Source organism: Tachypleus tridentatus, chromosome 10, assembly GCF_004210375.1.
Source record: "Tachypleus tridentatus isolate NWPU-2018 chromosome 10, ASM421037v1, whole genome shotgun sequence".
NCBI classification, from domain to species: Eukaryota; Metazoa; Arthropoda; class Merostomata; order Xiphosura; family Limulidae; genus Tachypleus; species Tachypleus tridentatus.
In genome coordinates this window covers 145,805,089-145,817,852 of record NC_134834.1, presented here as the reverse complement: position 1 = coordinate 145,817,852, position 12,764 = coordinate 145,805,089, and the positions used below count along the sequence as shown (strand labels likewise).

The 12,764-nt window shown below is 35.0% G+C and overlaps 1 protein-coding gene across 4 annotated transcripts in view; it reads left to right on the top strand.

Annotated features, from left to right (window-relative positions):
- Positions 1-12,764, top strand: part of LOC143230540 (uncharacterized) — a 116,457-nt gene that overhangs the window by 15,592 nt on the left and 88,101 nt on the right. The window contains exon 1 of one of the 4 annotated variants that reach the window (XM_076464290.1): positions 3,991-4,166. The exons of 2 other annotated variants lie outside the window; for them this stretch is intronic. The gene's annotated coding sequence lies outside the window, so the exon portion shown is untranslated. Of the gene's footprint in view, positions 1-3,990; positions 4,167-12,764 lie in introns of those variants that run through there. One more of the 4 variants, XM_076464289.1, reaches the window with a different exon arrangement.

Below are 12,764 nucleotides of genomic sequence, written 5' to 3'. Positions count from 1 at the left end.
TAATGCAAGTCTGGAATATACACTTATTTTACGTTTGCGATGAGTTTGATGTGACGAAAAGATTAGAAACACTGAATCTATAGCTAAGTAGTAAAACAAACAAAAAATAACCTCTACATTTAATGACTCGTGAAAATTAGTTAAGACTTTCTTGTGACATGTACGGGTTGTAGATGGTCTGCTTAATTTACAAGACAAGAATTACCAATATTATTGGTATTTCAATACCTTTCTTCTGATACCAGTAAAATAACTTGATGAAGCACATAAAGGGATTTCAAGCGTGTCCCAGTGATTAGCATGCGTCCAGTTATTGCCCAAAAGAAAAAAAAAAATGATGAGTTATATGGGTGCAAATCTAATTCCACAATTCGAAGAGGTAAGAAAATCCCAAAAGTTGGCGGTAGGTATTGTTTATTATCTGCCTTCTCTCTAGCCTACGAGTTCATAAATTAGAGACGACTAACACAGCTAGACCTTCAGAGTTTTGCATAACTCTCTGAAAATAAAACAAAATGTTCCCAACAAAATCGGATTTCCCACGTTGATATGGTTATCAGATATTCGAGGTAATATAAAATAAACAGTTTGAAATCATTTTGTTCTCACGTCAGGTGTCGTTTCAACAGGCGTATATTTCTGGGTGCTGAAACATTGTTATCACCATAGACGTAATTCAAGTCCAACATTAGAAGTTTGTGTAGAGTTTTCTTTACACTTAGCGTAACGTACAAACTCTTCCGTGCAACAAATATGTTTGTGCTCATAACAAACAGCTATCAGTAGACGTATAAAACGTAAGACATCTTTTACTAAGTAAATCCCTTTCTTCCAACATCAGACATTTTTACAAGTTATAGATAAACTCGAACCTTTTCTTTGCTGTACGTCCATTAGTTCTTTCGACAAAAACCTCTTATAACACATGGCTAAGCCTAAGATGTTATCTCTGCTGATATTATTATTGTAGTTGTGACGGGTAACGTATGTGCAATAAATCCTCACTACCTGGCGTTTAATGGATATATCTAAGCGTTGTATTCATCTCTGTGGTAAATGATTTTGTTCTGACGACAAATACTGTTTAATATATATAACTAAGCTTTAAATAGTCGTCTGTACCAATAATTTTTTTGATAGATTGTTTAGGCAGAGTATTTATGATGAAACGTCTTCGAAATTCGAATTCGAGAGGCGGAAGACTTTTGAAACGTCGTCCTCTACACTTGTGTCTCCACAACAGGCAGTTGCCGTCCATTCTACAAAGTTTCACCAATAATGTATTTCTTGTGTTATCAGATATCATTGATTAAACGTAATATGCCTCACGTGCCATAAATAACTCTGTTCCGGTGACCGACATTTTTAGTTAAAGACAGCTAAATGTTAAATGTCCTCTACGATATAACGCCTTTGTTTTAACGACAGACACCGTTTTTTGTAAACATAATTAAACGAATATGTCTTATGTGCAGGAAGGTATTTTATGAGGATAAACATCTCTTAGTAAACTCACATAACTTGAATAAACAAAATTTCGTTAAAAATATTCACAAAGAAATAATTTTTAAAAAGTTATCCATAATCTATAATCGTATCTACAGTAAACATTATGAAATAAATTGGAAAGAGATTACGCCAAAGAAAACAGGTTCGGAAATATTAGTTTGCTAGCAGTTGAAGTTTTAGTTAGCAAATACATCTAGAGTAGTTTTCCTTGGTAGCGAACGGCTCTTGACTTGTCAGCTAGTGACATCTTATGGCAAAGATCTAATCTACTCATTAGGTTTTTAAACCCTGTACACAGACATAGTTTCTTAAAAGAGTGGGATATTTTTGAAATAACGTCCTCCCAAAGACCTTAACTTTTGATCTCATATTGATATGGTGCTCCCATCTTATCAGCACTCAAAGTTTGCTTTAGATTAGCAGAAGAACCTTTGAAATTTGATTCGCACTCAAGAAAGAGATGGAAGACAAACATTTACTTTCATGGAATTCGAAACCAACAACTGCTCCTATAATCTGGAAGTAGATAAACAGCTGTTGTCATGATGTCTTAAATCTGTGGTTAAAGATTAAGTCAAATATAACATCATTTCTAGATAAGATAGGTTTATTCTTTGCCAAAGAAAAGAACTAGAAGATTAATTTCAGTTAATTTGAGATAACTGTAAGTCAATGGTCACAATAAAAACTGTTTTAACTTTCCAGGCGACATAATGTTTTTTCATTGAAGCCGTAACGCTTTATTCATGATATCTGCTGTGTTTGTTGTTCGTTTCAAAACCTCAAGACTAAAGCGTTGCGACTTTAATAAATAACAAAAATCTGGTCGTAACTCCAGAACAACCAAGAGCAGTTCGTTATACTCTACAGAGCAACATGGTGATATTGAGAACAATTGTTTGTTTGTTTTGGAATTTCGCACAAAGCTACTCGAGAGCTATCTGTGCTAGCGGTCCCTAATTTAGCAGTGTAAGACTAGAGGGAAGGCAGCTGGTCATCACCACCCACCGCCAACTCTTGGACTACCCTTTTAGCAACGAATAGTGGGATTGACCGTCACATTATAACGTCCTTAGGGCTGAAAGGGCGAGCATGTTTGATGTGACGGGGATTCGAACCCGAGACCCTGAGATTAAGAGTCGAGTGCCTTAACCACCTGGCCGTGTCAGGCCTGGTTACTAATGAACTTTAGTAATATCTATGAAGCTCTTTTTCTGATCAATTGAAAGCATTTAATTTAATGTGTATTTTTTGTTATAAATTTCTTTCTGTTATAACTAGAAAATTAGCAACTTGTCATGTTTGGGTTAAATTTGTAGATTGATGAGCAATTAAATACACAGTTAATTTTATGTAAGGTTATCTTATTTCGTTTTAAAATATGAAACAATCTTGTAATTTAATTAATTCAGCGTAATTTGTATCGGCTTATCATGTATTTAGAATTAAAATTAATTCAGCAACTTTGTTTTCGGCCAATTTTTGATAACCTCCTTAGAAAGACGTTTCACGGCCTTCGGGGTGGGGGCACGCCTCTCACTTTGGGAAACATTGAACTGGAATATTTGCAATCTAAATTGGACAGGTTTTCTGACCAGTTTCATGAGGTGAACTACATTTCAGTCTAACACGCCGCTTGCACTGGACTTTTTGTGGATATTGATTGATACTGGATAGGTATTTAGGTTAACTTATTATTAAAATTATTAAAATAACCAGGGGCGGCCAGAAACTACTGTTTCTCTTCACCCCTTTTTGTGGATATCACTTGCTAGTTGCTTTATAAAATATCCCATACACACAGCCACCACCATAAGATCGAGTTTCTTCTGGTACTACTCTGTTCTGAACTTTAGACAGGTTTAACATCTTTTAAAAATACTACACGTTAAAGGTAAACTGAAGAAACAGAGCTAGAAATCGTGTTAATGTTTGAATAAGAATCAAAGAGGACTATGATAATATAGTTTGGCTAAAAAAAATATAAGGTCTTGCTGAGGCAAATACCCCGTATAGAAATGTCATAAAAAATAAACTTTAAAGGCGATTGGTTTATAAATCAGTCAGGTGACAACTCTACGTGATTTTAACTAATTTTAAAAGATTAAGAGAAAACATAGCCAAAGCTAGTAAACTTGCAAGTATATACTGTTATATTTAATACCACACTGGATAACAAGTAGCAAGTAAAACTTTGCTATGTTTCCAGTAGTACGAATGCGATAAAGTACATCACTTATCGGAAATAACTTGCAGATATTTCTTTCCATGTCTAATCTCTGTAACAAAAGAATAAAAATAAAGTCCTTGATCAAAGAATTTTCCAGTTGAAAAATATGAACTACGTTATCTTATTGAAGTAATGGTCACATGCTTCGAAACATTCTTCACATGCAATAGTTTGTCTGTATCTATCTGCTATAATCATTTATTTACCGAGAAACGATGTAGGGAGCACTCAAGTATTGAAGATCACAAAACATGGGCCACTGAGACTGCGCACACAACAGTGTCCTTTAAGCAAATGAACAACCATTAAAGTAAACATACATATATACTGATAATTAGATATACTTTAAGGACCTTGCAAACTGAACTGAGAACTTTATCTTTGTGATTCCCGGATTCCATCTTATACAATAAGACTAGCAGTGGTGGTAAGTACATTTTTGTTATTGTCTTTTTTTACAGAAATTAATAACACTTGTTAATTGATGAATGCACCATTAAATGTGCATCTTTTAAAACCCTTAATTCTAAGAGGGGAATCAATTATTAGCAGACTTCTATCCTCTCAGATTTCCCCAAATTAATTTGGTTTGGCAAAGCTAAACGAGGGGTAACTGCGTTAGCAGTCCCCAATTTGGCAATGAAAGACTAGTCATCACCACCCACCGCCAACTCTTGAGCTACTCTTTTACCAACGAATAGTCGGTTTGGTTTGAATTCCGAGCAAAGCTACACGAGAGCTATCTGCGCTAGCCGTCATTAATTTAGCAATGTAAGACTTGAGGGAAGGCAACTAGTCAGCACCACCCACCGCCAACTCTTGGGCTACTCTTTTACCAACAAATAGTGGGATTGACCGTATCATTATAATGTCCCCACGGCTGAAAGGGCGAGCATGGTTGGTGGTACGGGAATTCAAACCCACGACCCTCAGATTGCAATTCAAGCGCTCTAACCACCTGTCCGTGCCGGGCTGATCCAAAAATTAGGGGGTCGCAGGTTGGAATCCCTATAGTTGGCAGAACACAGGTAGCCAGTTGTACAGCTTAATAACAACCAAACTAATCGAAACAAATATCATACAAAAAAATCAAAGACAAACAAACTGGATTCTCATAATTATGAATCATCAGATGTGAAAGTGTTTGTATGCAGATGTGCTAATTCAGCGGTTCCTAACTACTTTTCCGCGTACTAGTATCTCTACGCACAAACATTAAATGAAGAAAAAGAAATATACAAAAGTGATAAGTAAACATGTATCACTCCGCAAAAACACGCAATGGGGAAGAAGAAATAAAATAAAGTTATAATAATGATAATTAATAGTACGTATGATTCTTCCTGGATAAATATTCACATTATTAAAGTTCTAAATCCGGTTTTTGTTTGTTTGTTTAGAATTAAGCACAAAGTTACACAATGGGTTATCTGTACTCTGCCCATCAGGGTATCGAAACCCGGTTGTTAGTAGTGTAATTCCGTAGACATACCACTGTGCCACTAGGTGGCAAATCCAGTTTCATAACCGTATTATATAAGCTAACCGCAACGGTTCTAGTGGCACGTTTGATAGGAAGCAGTCATTAATTACTCAACTAGGCTGTCACATTATCGGACCTAGTAACATATATGTATACCTTTGCTCTTTATATGGAAAATAAAATCTAACAACGTGAGTGATGTCAGTTTTGATTTTCGAATTTAATAAACAAACTAATTATTAGCTTATTTCAATTTAACTAGCGAACATTTCTTAATTTTATCCTAATATTTTTATGTTTCTCGAATTCTAATTGGCAATTTATTTTCTCAGCACTTTGCCACAGCGATAAATACTGTTTACCAAAGTACAGAATAATAACCGAAATCTAGGATAGTAAGTTATGTTAGAATACCAACAAATACAATGGATGAAATTTTTTACAGCATCCTCCAAATTTGTTCTCCCCAGGGGGAAGAGCCTCCCCATTTGTTGTACACAATACACGGCGAGTTGATATAAAGTTGTCCGGCATGGCCAGGTGGTTAGGGCACTCGAGTTGCAATCTGAGGGTCGCGGATTCGAATCCCCGTCACACCATACACGCTCGCTCTTTCAGCCGTGGGAGCGTTATAATGTGATGGTCAATCCCACTATTCGTTGGTAAAAGAGTACCTCAGGAGTTGGTAGTTGGTGGTGATAACTATTTGCTTTCCCTGTAGTATTACACTGTTAAAGTAGAGACGGCTAGCGCAGATAGCCTTCGTGTAGCCCCCCAGCCTCGAATGCCTATTAGTTTTATTGTTTTAACTTCCTTTCATCCCATACACAGTGAAAACCCAGAAGAGCTCACATTCTTTGTTTGTAGATTAGCTCAAAGCTACACAATGGATTGTCTGTGCTCTACCCACCATGAGTATCAAAACCTGTTGGTTTCTAGCGTTATAAGTTCGCGGACTTACCGCTGTGCTACTAGGAGGCTGGGGCACAAAGAGAGTCCGATACAAGGTATTCGTTTTAAATAACAGATCTATTTAGTTTTCTTATAAATCAAATAACATCCAATTTCAAGTTTTGGATGTTTGTAACAGCATGACTTTTACTGCATCACAGAGGAAACTGTTGTTATATAGAGTTTACTTTATGATCGAAGAGTGAAACTTGACTGCCACCCGCTTCCCAGCGATATATCTGCGGACTTACAACGCTAGAAATCGAGTTTCGATACCGTTGTGGACAGAGCGCACATAGATCATTGTGTAGCTTTATGGGTAATAAAAACACTCAAACCAACTGCCACCTGCATATCGCACCAGCATCCTAAAACTGAGTACTGCGTGTTGTTTTTTTTCACAAACCATTAATTCTCTGTTTCACAGTTCTGGCATTCTGACCAGTAGGCCACCCCTGCCTCACTGAAAAATTTCGTTTTGTGTAATGACAAGTGTTACATGTTTTTTCCCTGTATTTATTTCGTTGTTGACAGACAAATAGTACCATAAGGAAACTCCAAATATCGTAGCTTAACTTCGAAAAAAATCATTGAGTTTGTTTGAGTAGAACAAGTAGTTTCTTACTGTAATAATCAACTTCTCATTGTTTCATCTACGACTGTACCAATATTCTGAAACCTCTAATTTGCTATCGACTAGCTCGTCGCTCAGCTATAACTTTTCACGAGTTTATTCTGTACCAAAACAACTAGAAACGAAATATATATACCATGTATTAGTAACAGTTAAAACAAAAGATAAAAGCAATGATCATAATAACGAAAGAAAATAGACAACTCATTCATAAGCTTAATTTAGTTAAATCGGCAATATACTAAATGATTTTAATTGTTATTATTAATATAAAAGCAACTTAACGTATTTGCAAATTCTCTGACAACCAGTTCTATGTAAAAACTAAACAGTCAGAAATATCTTTTGTGTCATGACGTGTATCAAACCTAACCCACGGCTATAATTTGGTAATGACCACCTAAAAGTGAACATCTGACTATAATCTGGTAATGACCAGCTAAAAGTGAACATCTGACTATAAACTGGTAATGACCAGCTAAAAGTGAACATCTGACTATAATCTGGTAAGGACTAACTAAAAGTTAGCATACGACTTTAATCTGGTAATGACTAACTACAAGTTAACATCTGACTATAATCTGGTAATGACTAACAAGTTAACATCTGACTAAAATTGGCCTCTTAAGTATAATTTAGTAATAAACAATTTAAGTTGAACCTATCCTCTGATTGGAATCTGGTGATGACCAGCTAAAATTCCTGGATGTAATTTGATAATGGCCAGTTAAGATTTAATCCCTGTCTACAATCTAATAATGACTAGCTAAATCTTAATTACTAGTTAAAACATCTTAATAAACATATAATGGTTAAGGCCTGATTACAATCTAGCTCAATCACTAGTTACTTATAGAAAAAGATGCTCGTAGCGAAAGGGATAAGCTGCTCATTACTAGATTTTGAGCATAGTTTACAATTTGGCTGTTCATTACCAGATATTACCATGTATTAAGTTTTATCTGGTCATTAACAGTTTCAAGTAAGAAATTAAGCTTCATCTGTTTATTACCAGATTCCAACCTAGGGTTAAGGTTTATCTGTTCGTTGCCATAATATTATTTCTTGATTCAGTCGATAAATCTTCATCAATCAAAAGGTTTACTGAGGTATTTTTAATTAAATTTATTACGAACCACGGAAGTGGTTCATAATATAGATCGCTTATTTGTTCTTCATTCTTATTTAATATTGTTCCGCCAGCTTACAACAAAAATGGCTGTGAGTATTCTAATAAAATTTGAATAATATTACTAAATATTTTATTGCGAATTCTGTAGAGTAGTGTTTATTTGGCTATCTATCAAATTACAACGGCTATATTGTCTCTGACACTCAATCATTTTAATGTAGTCTGTGCTTTCTATGGAGCCTCATAATCTACTACGTGCGTACGTATATAGCTGTGCGCAGGCCGTGGATATAACTGAATGTTTATATGGCAAGCATGACGCGTACTACAGCGATTATTAACTTACTATTACAACTCTATTAATGTGTGTATCATATGTTTATGTATAAGGTTCTTACTCCTTTGGACGCCACGTGCCGATAGGATTCTCGTTTGTTTGTTTTTTACCGCTGTATGATCGATTTTGTTATGTTATACAAATGTCTAGGCTATCTCCTACAACAGAACCTTTTAATCTGTACTTTAAAAAATAGCACCAATCTTAGTTTCGAGCATCAGATCGGTAATTACGGTGGTGATTGATGGAAAGTGTTATATTATAGCTAACACTAATTGATTGCTAGTTTTATATGTATTACAGATAGAGTATCCATCCTTGAAGCTGACTATAAAGGGTGGCAAGAAGCGTGAAAGCAGGAAATGGCGAAAGTGGAGTCGAATTTTTGTCGCCATATATATTTATTTAGAAAACATTTAATTTCAGATAAAGTATGCAGCAGAGATAGCCAACCAATGTTTAGGGTCGTCACAGTGGAAAAGGGTGCATGACCCAAACTCCATCATTAGGGTCGTCACTGTAGAAGAGAGTCGTAGAAGTGCACGACCCAAACTTCATTAGAATTGTAGGGGGGGAGGTATGTTAATATAATCAATTTATAATTGTTAATTAACAAGTTTTAGACCTGTAGAATGTGCAGAAGGTTAGTTTAAGAGGACATGTGACTAGATGCATCAAAACCGTGACCAGTCTTATTATGGACAACGAAAGAAGGAAGAAGGAAATATAACAACAATAATAAACATTAAAAACACTTATTTGTATACTTATGTTATTATATTATGATGCATCGTCTTATATTTGCATAGAATATATATGCATGCATTTATACAATATGAAACATCCATGTAATTTAAACTAAAAAGCCTGCATATATATGTACATAAACTAGCCAACATGTATTGCATGTGCAATGCGTATGTGAAACTCACGCAGTTCAAAATCCAGTTCATGCATCATTCCAGTATAATTCAGTACTCCATACAATCCACTGTTTACAGATGCACCATTTTGCTTCAAAGTATAAATATAGACTCGCGCGTACGCAGGAGGGTCGCTTGAACTCCATCTTTTTCTGATGTACAAAAATGCTTGTGTAGCTATAGTTACAACTGCTTTTGACATTTAATGGTTTATACATATTCTACATTCTTCTGATGGAATATTAACATTTTTTGTTTTCAAATAGTCACGTGCCTCCAGAGCCCCAGAGCATTAGCATGCTGATTGTACTTCGCATGTTGTGTTGGCTTTTGATCTCGCAAAATAGAACCTTCTTCCCTTAAACATTCTGTTAGGGACCTGATACTATATAGATACATACCGTGTTTTTCCGAAAATAAGACAGGGCTTATCTTAATTTTCACTCCAAAATATGACACTAGGGCTTATTTTCGGGGGATGTCTTATTTTGATATATTAAAAAAATGAAGTTACAAAGTAAAACTATTAAACTAACCATTTAAAATAAACTATTATTAAACTATTAAACTTACTGATTAATACTTAAACAAACTTATTAACTAACTATTAAACTAATTAATAAATTATTTTTTTTTATTTCTTTCCTCTTCCTGCCACTCTTAACTAGGGCTTATTTTAAGGGTAGGGCTTATATTAAAACTATCCCCAAAAATCACACTAGGTCTTATTTTATGGGTAGGTCTTATTATCGGAGAAACACGGTAGTGATTATATACATGTAGAATCAGTATCAATGACAACGTTATGACAATGATATCAGGAGCAGTAGCCATAGCCATCCAATCTGCATGAAGCCAATCCAAAGGTTGTCATTGTTTCCCGAGAGAGAATCATACATCAACTATGTAGTTAATTAAACCAAACTGTTTCAAATATGACAGTGTTGTTATTGTACAGATTTATGTCTACGATGTACTTTTAAAAACTATTGAAACAAGATTATCAAATATTAATTTAAAAAGAGAAAATAGGGATCTTCAATAAAGCAAAGAAACCACATGGGTAATTTAAAACAAGCTAAAGGTTTGAGACGTAGTGTTAATATTATTTTCTCAAGCTACAAATCCATATTTGACGCCATCTTTAAAAGTTATAATATTTGAGATAGGGAATTGTAGCTCGAAGAAATAATGTTAACACTATGTCTCAAACCTGACTGAACCTGTTTGTTTACTTTTTCTTGGCGATTGCGTTTTTATTTTAAATTACATATCTTGTTTCTGTGATATTTTTAGAAGATTCATATCACCCCTTCTTAAATTGACTTCTTATAAGTTAAGAAACGTGTTACACACCCCTTTGTAATGTGTATCTTACGATGATACGAAATCGCTTAACGAATAAATAATAATTTTAATGTTTGTTTTAATTTCGGGCAGAGCTTCACGAAGGCTATTTGCGCTAGCCGTTCCTAATTTAACAGTGTAAGGCAGCTAGTCACCATCATCCACTGCAAACTCTTGGGCTACTCTTTTGCCAATGAATAGTGGAATTGACTGTCACTTTATAATGCCCTCACGGCTAAAAGCGCCGTAACCACCTTGCATGCTGGGCCTAATTTAAATTAATCCACGTACTGTCACACATTTTGTACCAAAACACCCTTTCGCTAAGTGTATTTCACAGAAAATATTTTCACATATAGTTTCCTACTTTTTACGTGTTCATCATGTTTACAGTACTTTAATTTTAGTTATGAGTGACTACACTGAACCATTTTCGTCATGTGTACAATATCCTTTTCGTCAGTACTAGTATAATTATTACAATGTGTAATAATTTAGTTTGTACTAAATCGCTCAATCACATATATTACATTGTACTTAATTTCTTTAACGTTGGTTATACTAATACTTGTACTATATTACGACCTCTAGTATTCAAGTAAATCCTGAGACCATTAACCTGCGCTAATTTAGCACTTTGTTATCAGGCTGTTACTGTACAAATGTTTAAGGATTATCCCTTAAAGTGACAATCATGTTGTTTTAGTAGAGACGCTTAGTTTTAATCTGGATCAGTTACTTCAGTGGCTGCTGTTTCGTTTGACATCCAATCCAGTCAGTTTTGTGTGAATGTGTTCTTAGTTTCGATTAATATACGGGTTAATCGGTATAGTGTGTATCTCAGCAGTTTGGTTTACATCTAGGCTAGTCAGTGTGTTTGTGCGTAGTTTGTATTGACTTCACTCAAGTCCGAGATGGCATACTTAAACAGTTTGGGTTGACGTCATTGTTGGTCAACACATTGAGTGTGTATCAGTAGCTTGGGTTAACATCAATGTTGATCAACACAGTTGGTGTGTATCGGCAGTTTGGGTTGGCATCATTGCTGGTCAACACAGTGGCCGTGCAGCAGTTTATGTTGTCTGAATTAATGAACATAGTTGGTGGGTTGTAAATGTTTGCGTTAACATTCGGGTTCGTCAATATAGCTGGTGGACTGGAGACAGTTTTTTTTTATGTTGGCAACATAGCCAGTATAGTAGCAGCATGTCAGTTGTTTGGGTTAACACCTTTATAAGACGACATTCTTGGTAGTTTGAAAGCATTTGCAGATAACTTAGTATTTCTGGTTTCTTCACCTGAATCATAAATGTAGACTAAAGACTTATACTACTCTGATACTTTCCCAAGTATCATTTATCTATCTCAGTTAAAAAGAATAAACTGTTTAATTTGCTCATTTTTTGAAAGCACGAGCTTTTAGTGTTACAGACTTTTAGTTACAGTAATGAACTTATTTCGTGTGGTATAGCAAAGGTGTGTGTCCTACTTGGTGTTTTGGGGGTATTTCTCACGGATGATGCTGAAGACTGTTTTGACCTAATGTTTCCACTTATTTCCATTAATGAGATTATCAATGACGTGGGTAGTGTTTGTTTGTTTTTATTTATATAATGCCACGCTGGAAAATACAGATATTTTCAAGTTCTCTTTCTGTCGTTTAGAAGTGCTGTCCAAACGTTTAATGCATTCGTTAGTATTTGAACTTTTGTACTGAACAAATATATTATTTCAACATTGTATCCAGCCAGTTTTTTAACTCAGTCAAGTCAGGTTTTCAAATTTAACTCGATGATACATATCCCTACCGTTCCTCCCGTTATTTGTGGTTACTACTCGAAAGGTAATTCGGTGTATTTGAAAAAAAAAACATTATTATCCATCACGTGTAAGTTCCCCTCTCTTTTCTCAACGTAATCCCTCCCTCTTTATAATATTTTAAATAAGAATTTTATTAACTAAACTTTTTTAAATATGGCATTTTGTCGTTTGAAAGAAATGGTTCTGTTTCAGCCATTAAATTAATGGGGTAATTTGATAGCAAGGAAAAAGGATGAAATGGTTTTCTTGCTACATATTTGTCAAGGAAGCTTTTAGAATGAAACATTCTCAGCTGGGAATTGAAATGCAAAATGGTGACAACGAGATTTTTCTCATTGTGCGGCAAGCAATAAACCCGCCACTCTTTGCTGTTTTGTTTTTTAATATGAATAACTGC